Consider the following 7,451-nt stretch of genomic DNA (forward strand, 5'->3'; position numbering starts at 1 on the left):
TGCCAGGCATGGTGGTGCACTCCTGTAATCCCAGCACTCAGGAGGCTGAGGCAGGAGGATCACTGTGAGTTTCGGACCAGCCTCTGCCAGCTACATAGTGAGTTCCAGGTCAGTCTCAACTACATAGTGAGACCCTGTCTCAAAAAAAAAATAATAAAATAAAATCGAGAATTATATTTTTCTATGGCAGTTGTGATTGGATGAGTATGCTGTCTGCTACAGTATTACCCCATTTTTGGTTCATTGGCCAGGAATGCCCTGAATTACTTTACTGTACCTTAGGACTATTTAAACATCTATGAGACTCTTCGGTGATATCCTTCCCATCTGGGACAAGTACAAGTTCAGGTGTCACCAGAGAGAAAACCTATTGTTGGGCATCGGGATGCACAGGGCTTACACAGTGTGATGCAACGTTGTCATTTGTTCCCATTAAATCTCCCAGTAGGCCGTTCAGAGCCAGTGTGCTGTGAATGTGCAGAAGTCCCTCATCTCTCTCACCATAATCCCTGAAAGTAGACCTCTGCATCCCATCTTCGCCTAGATTCCTGACCCCAGGCTGCAAAGACTGCTCAGATGTCATACAGTACCCACTGTTCATCCCTGAAGATTTTTGGTTCTTCAGCATTCCACCCCATGAAAGATCCCCATGCTGAACGAGACCGGAAGTCAGGAGGAAAAAGGAAGGGAGTGGGCAAGGGGAGGAGGCCACTCTGCCTAGGGCAGCAGAGCAACTCTATGGAAAAACTGTGCTGCTGTTGACTACAACATTTGGATTTTCATGACTCAGGCATTCAGTAAGATAAGCTGATGGGTTCAGCCGCATGAAAATAAAATGTCTCCTGGTCTAGGAGGTGAGACACTTTGTCACAGTTTTAGTTTTCTCATAAAGAATCTTCCGGGCTCAGGATCCCATTGTTAGAGTCTAAAAAATCTGCTCATCCTTCTTTTTATTTCATGTGAGAATATTCTTTCTTTTCCCTTCTGATATCTACAGTAGCATTATTCTTTGTAGGATGGTCATTCTTCAAAGGTGGCAAATGAATAAACATTCTTCTTTTGCTTAAAATTCTCTATTTCAAAAGTTCATTGCAGCACTGTATCTTCTGCATCTTTGGCACACACCGGTGTTGACAGAGAACTCTCTACATCCTAAGCCCTCATGTCTTCGCTTGGTTCCCCACTGACAGAGATCATTTCTCTGCACACACATTGCACTGCCTTGGGGGCATCTAGAATAACACCTACACCTGAATAACCAAAAACCTCCTAGCTGATCTGCACACCCAGATCTTCCTGTGTGATTCTTATTCCAACTGTGTTGTAACTGAATGAGCCCTTTCTTCCTGACAAAAGTCGGCTCAGTTGTCTTTAATCCAGCCAGCGCCCATATCTGTGGATTCATGTCTTCCTCATGTACAGATTCACACAAGTGAGGAGCAAACTATGTTTTAGAACACAGGACCTTTTGAGGTGATTCAAGACCCTTTCAGTCCTGTACTGTGAACATTCCAATTATGGCAGCCCTATTCTGCTATAGTAAGAGAAGGCCAAGGCAGAAGGGGCACAATTAAAAGCCCTCTGACAAGACGCATGCTGTCACTGCCATTAGGGATGTCACACCGATATACCCCTACGCACACATTCGGGTGGCTGCTCCACAAACAAAATGCAGGAAGAAAATAGGTACAGTGAGGATGTGGAGAAATCAAAACCCTTTGCATTGTCGGTGGAAACATAGAATGGTACAGATGCTATGGAGAACAGTAAGGGGCTCCTCAAAGAATTAAATATAGACTTATCATAGAACCCAGCGACTCCACCGCCAGGAGTATACCCATGAAAATCACAAGTAGATACTCGCATACTCATGGCCAATTATCTCCAACAGTCCAGTGTTCTCAGTCGTCCGGAGGAGGAAGCCACTCAAGGGTCCAGCAGATGGCTGGATGAGCAGGCACAGTCAGTCTATCTGTCCAATGCAGCACCATTGCTTGAAAGGAAGGGGACTCTGATACGTGCTACAACGCGGATGAGCCTCGGGGCAGTGTGCGAAGTGAAACGACAAACACTGAGTGGTCCCACTCAGGTGAGGTACCTAGCGTAGGCAGATCCTTCGAGACCGGAGGTAGGGTCGTGGCGAGAATGACGGGAGGCTGCCGCTCAGTGGGTCAGGGAAGATGAGACAGCCCCAGAAGTGGATGGCAGTGAGGGCTGCGCAGCAGGGAGACTGCTCCTGGATCGTACCGAGGAATGGCGGGCTTTGTCAGGTCCGCTTGAGGGAACACGCTCTCTCGGGGAGGAAGCTGATGGACAGTGGTGAGAAACGCATCCCGGCCTAACAGCTGGGCTTCTCTAGCCGCTGGAAGCTACTGATCAGAGTCGTGCACTCTCGCCTCTTGGCAGCAGAACCAGCACTGCCGTGGCCAAGCTGTGGAGAATAGAAATAGGACCTCCACTTTTAGAAATATTTTTCATAAGCTGGAAGCATGGCCACTTTTATGCAAAAAGCAGCATTTTTTTCTTCTTGTTCCCTCTCAGAAGAACTGGCTTTATAAGGAATAATTCTTCATCTGCAGCTTCACCAAAGAGAAGAGAGATATGCTTCCTGACTGGATACCCCAACTGAGGAATGCAATAAAAAGGAAATATATGCATTCCAACTACCCTTGTTTATACCATGAGGTTCCTGCCCCCACTCTGGAGCCTCTAAACATGTGGGCGTACAAGTTTGATTTTTCAAATACATTCTAACCACCAACTCGCCTAAGGAAAACCTCAGTGGTGCTGGCACAGCCCGGTATGCTTGTATACGCACAGCTGTACTGAGTCTGGGGTACTGGGGAGTCAGGCCTCCCTCAGAATGGACAGTTAAGTAGGGTGACTTGGACATCAGTGTTGCTTTGCTTTTCAGGTGCAATGCCATCCTCCTGCTGCAAATGACATGTGATTCCCTGATGTCCTGGAAACATACCCTCCTCTTACGGGGACTGTGCACACCAGGCGTTTTGCCGTCTACTCAGTGAAGTTAAGTGGTGGGGCGATCAGGGAGCTGATTATGCCAAGTGGGGTCTGCCACCACCAGGGAGTACCCAGAGCTTCAGATGTTCAAGTGTGTTTTGTGTGTGTGTGTGTGTGTGTGTGTTCACATGCCTGTGGGTTTTCCATATCACCAGCACATAATTTGAAAGTAAAGCTCCAAAACTGAGAGGAGCTTTATGACTTTCATGGCCCTAGGCACTTTCTTCCTGTTGCAGTGGGTGTCGCCTACAGAAGTACTAAAAACTTTATTTTATGACCAGGGATTTAGCTCAGTGGTGCCGCCACCTGCCTCGCAAGCTCAAGGTCCTGAGTTCGATCCCCAGTACCAAAAAACAAAGTTTATTTTATGACTGGGTTTCTATAAGGATGAATATACCCCAGGCTGAACAGCATTATCACACTGATTCTTTGCTTTTCTATTAAAAGAAATTAAAGTTAAAATATTTCCATTAATGTCTAAGAGTATGTGGTCTGAGGCAATGTGTCCAGAGAAGGGCATCCTGAATTTTTGCTGGATGACAACAATCGATTCAGCAGAACAGAATAGTCACCCTTCCCTCTTTGGTCCGATCAGCAAGGGGATGGTTCTGAACCACAGGTGTGGCCAGCAGAAACCATTGGAAGCCACAATAGGCCCATCCAACTGCCTTCATGTACATTTGACAGGTAATAACCAATGTTGGAAGGGTCAACCTTCTCCAAGATCACTCAGGAGTCAGGAGAAAAATTAGGCCAAGAATCTTTTAGCTCTTTTCACCCACTCCTACTATGCTCACTTTTCAAAATTATGTCTTTCCTCCCCTCAAATACTCTAACAACCAAATTTCTTACCTTCTCAAAATTCACCTGTTATATTCTAAATTCTAAAATTCATATTATGGGACCAAACCCCAAGGTAATAATGCCAAAAGGTACAGCCTTTGGGGAGGCAACAATGTTAAATGGGCTCTACTCCCATGAATGGGATCGATACCTCATAAAGGAGACGTCGCAGGCTGCCTGGCCTGTTTGCCCTTTTAGCTCCCTTTTGCTTTCGAGGATGTGGGGATGCAGCCTTAATCCCGGAGGACACAGCAACAAGTTACCACATTAGAAGCAGAGCACAACCCTTTAGACTCAGAATCTGCTGTTTTGACTCTGAACTTCCAGACTCCAGAACTGTGAGTAGATTTCTATTGTTTCTAACTTACTCCAATCTGGAGGTATATTGTAATCCATAGCACAAGCAAACTACTGTGAAACCTTGGTGTTTGTCCTTATCTGGTTCTGGAAGGCATGAGAAATAGCAAACGAATTGTTTGGCTGGAAAGAGTAGGAAGTCACAAGGCAGTCAGAGTTGTTGCTGTGCCTGAGAACGGGAACAAAATGCATCCAGTACCAAATTCAAGGAGTTTCAAAGCAAGTATCATGGTATGATTGTAAGAAAGACCCATGCCCATCCGGCCAGACACTTCTGCAAGCCGTTCCTTGGCACCAGGCGTCGTGCTGGGGATGAGGGTAAATAAACTAACAGGACACAGACTCAAACTGTAAACAGTTCGCCACCTTCCATGTCCCCTACTTGTGCCCTTCCAGAATCTTCTGAGGTTTCCTCAAGACTCTTTGGCACTTAAATCGTAAATGGGCTCTCAAAATACATTTAAATTCTGTTTTCTTTATGAACCCTTTCTGGGGGCAGACTTAGTCTTTCTCTTCTGTCAACACCCAGATAATTGATGGTATTTTAGCCATTCTATTTTGCATCCTAAAAAAGTTGCAAAAAGTTTATCTTTGCTTTCATAATGCAAATTCCTTGAGATGGGGTTAAATTTAATTAATGCATCAGTATACTTAAAAACAAGCCTTCCATTCATCCATTTCTCCATTCATTTGTTTTTTCCTTCTAATCATGTAGGCCTTTATTAAAGACCTACAATATTGTGTGTGCTCAAGAAATAGGAAAACCGTCATAATTTTTTCAACTTTCACATCTTGCTATTTATAGTCCACAGAGCGTAGCTGAAAGAGGAGAAGAAAACGATTTAGTTTCCTGTTTCCCTTTGCAGCCATGGTTTCCCTCATCCTTCCCAAATATGGCGTTAAATTGTGCATAAAATAAATACAAACAGTATATGAGAAATAACAGCAATCGTTTGGACTGGAATTGTTTAAGAGTTTAGGAAATACAATAATTTATCCATGGTGTGATCTGAATGAGGAGGACTTTGGAAGATTATTCAAGGGGATGCAGCGAATCAAACACCAGGCCATCATGAGGTGCTGTGTAGGGAGAGGAAGAGAAGCCAGGAGACTGCAGAGGAAGCTCCTACTGGACAAGTCTACCAAATCATTTTCAGAGGAAAGATGAGGATGGGATTTGGTCTCTGCAGACAGGCAGACACATTACATTCCAATAGGCCCAACCCTAAATTCAAGGATTACATCTTAAAAATTTAGGCAATGATATTCTGGGAGTTTCAACCTATCTCCAGAGACATAAATCGCTTTATTTTGTTTCTTCACATTCGCAAGCTTCTTTCTCTGCTCATACCCTGCTCACACTCCTAATTTCACTATGTGGATTGGTTTGAGGGATAGAAGGCAAGAAAAAGGGTGCTTCCAGTTGTTTAGTGATTTTATCATTGTTCCCCCTTTTTAGGCATCACCAAAAACTTGAAGAAAAGAGCTTTCTTGTTGTCATGTCTTCCCTTTTTTAGAGCTCTACACAGTCACCAGTACTCAACATCCACCCAGTTCCATCTCTGAGGCATCGGTGTTACACTAGTTACGAAGGTAGGAAGCAGACTAAACACACAGCGAGAGCCAAGCTCACACAACTGCAGCAATGCAACTCACGTTCCAAGGGCTGGAGCTGCCAGCCCTGTGCACAACTCTGTCGCCGCCGTCTTTCCAAAGTCCTCATGCTTTTGTAACCAGTGTCTTCGGGGACACATTGAATGTGTTGGACTAGAGCGACTTTAAAGTCCCTTCTGCCCATGCTTTTCCTTCTCTTATTCTTCCTCACCTTTGCAAAAATACCAGTGAGTGATGGTGGTTGGAAGCTACCAAGCGATAGAGGGGTGGTGTACAAATCTGGAGCCACAGAGAGCTATGGTCCGTGAAGTGTAGGACACAACAAATCATTGGAGACAATGAAATCTAATGGAAGAGCCATGGGTTTCAAGAGGCAACACTTATTTTTTTCCTTTCAAATGATTTACTTATGTTGAAAGTTCTGAGACCAGTCCCTAAAGAGAAATGAAGTCATAAAGCTTAATACACCTGTGCCTTAGAGTGTAACATAGATTTTTTTAAAAAACAATTACAGCATTCCCTTTCTGATTAAAAAATGTTAATTTATTCTAGCAATCCAGCATTTTCATAGGTGGTGATATGGAAGTCTATAATTGTTTGGGTAATGTATAATGGTTGTTTTCATATTTCAAAAAAATTAAATTTCCATAAAATTTACTCTAAAGGATTTTCATAAAGTAATAGTGTGAATCTTTCACCATATGCATAAAGAATATATTCATTCTTCTCATTTGGATTCATCTTTGCTTAGATCTACTGTTGAAAATTTTCTTGCCTGACACTGTCTTGAGAAAATAATCCTTTCTGTTGCTTAACAAAAAACTATCACCAGTAGAGCATAATTACATTCATTTAGATTATTTTTTCTAAACCCTATTTCAAATTTTGTATTACTAAAGCAGAAACCACCTTATAAAATGGAGAGAAAAGAGCAGGATATACATATATAGAATGCATAGCTAATCAAAGAATCATTTTTCTGCATTCAGAAATTTTAATGAGGATGTCTTTATATATTTCACAGGGTTCAGCTATTAAGAGTAGATTTCCAAGGCCGAGGGTTTAGCTCAGCGGCACAGAGCCTGCCTTACACGCACAAGGTCTTGAGTTCAATCCCCGGTACCATGTGAAGCCGTTTCCCAACTTTAAATACCAGGTGACCTCCTTCAGACTAGACAGAAACTGAGGTGCTTTCAAGCGTTTGACTGACTTCAGAAAGAAAATTTAACTGTAACTATAACGAACAAGAAGGTAAACCCAAATACGCGAGTGAAGCCAGCAGAGGGTGTTGAGTTATTGAAGGAATTTGCGGTGCTCTCTGCTTCCGCGGCTTTTAACTCACAGCCTCCTTTGTCTGATGACATTGCTGCCACCCATTCATCCGCAGTTTCGACTTAATGAGGCCGCACATCTGTAACAAGGCTACATTTTGTGTATCATACCATGAAAAGAACATCCAAATATAAGAATGGATTGTGTGCCTTTGGGATCGGGGAACCTCGGGGGCATAAATACCTTTCCAAAATAGGAAGCACTCATTCTACTGGCTGGGTTCACCTTTGAACCTTTCAGCTGAATGAGCGGAAGTCAAGGAAACTTAGAAATCTGTGATACTG

Source organism: Fukomys damarensis, unplaced genomic scaffold (assembly GCF_012274545.1).
Source record: "Fukomys damarensis isolate Sample0158 unplaced genomic scaffold, DMR_v1.0_HiC HiC_scaffold_37, whole genome shotgun sequence".
NCBI classification, from domain to species: Eukaryota; Metazoa; Chordata; class Mammalia; order Rodentia; family Bathyergidae; genus Fukomys; species Fukomys damarensis.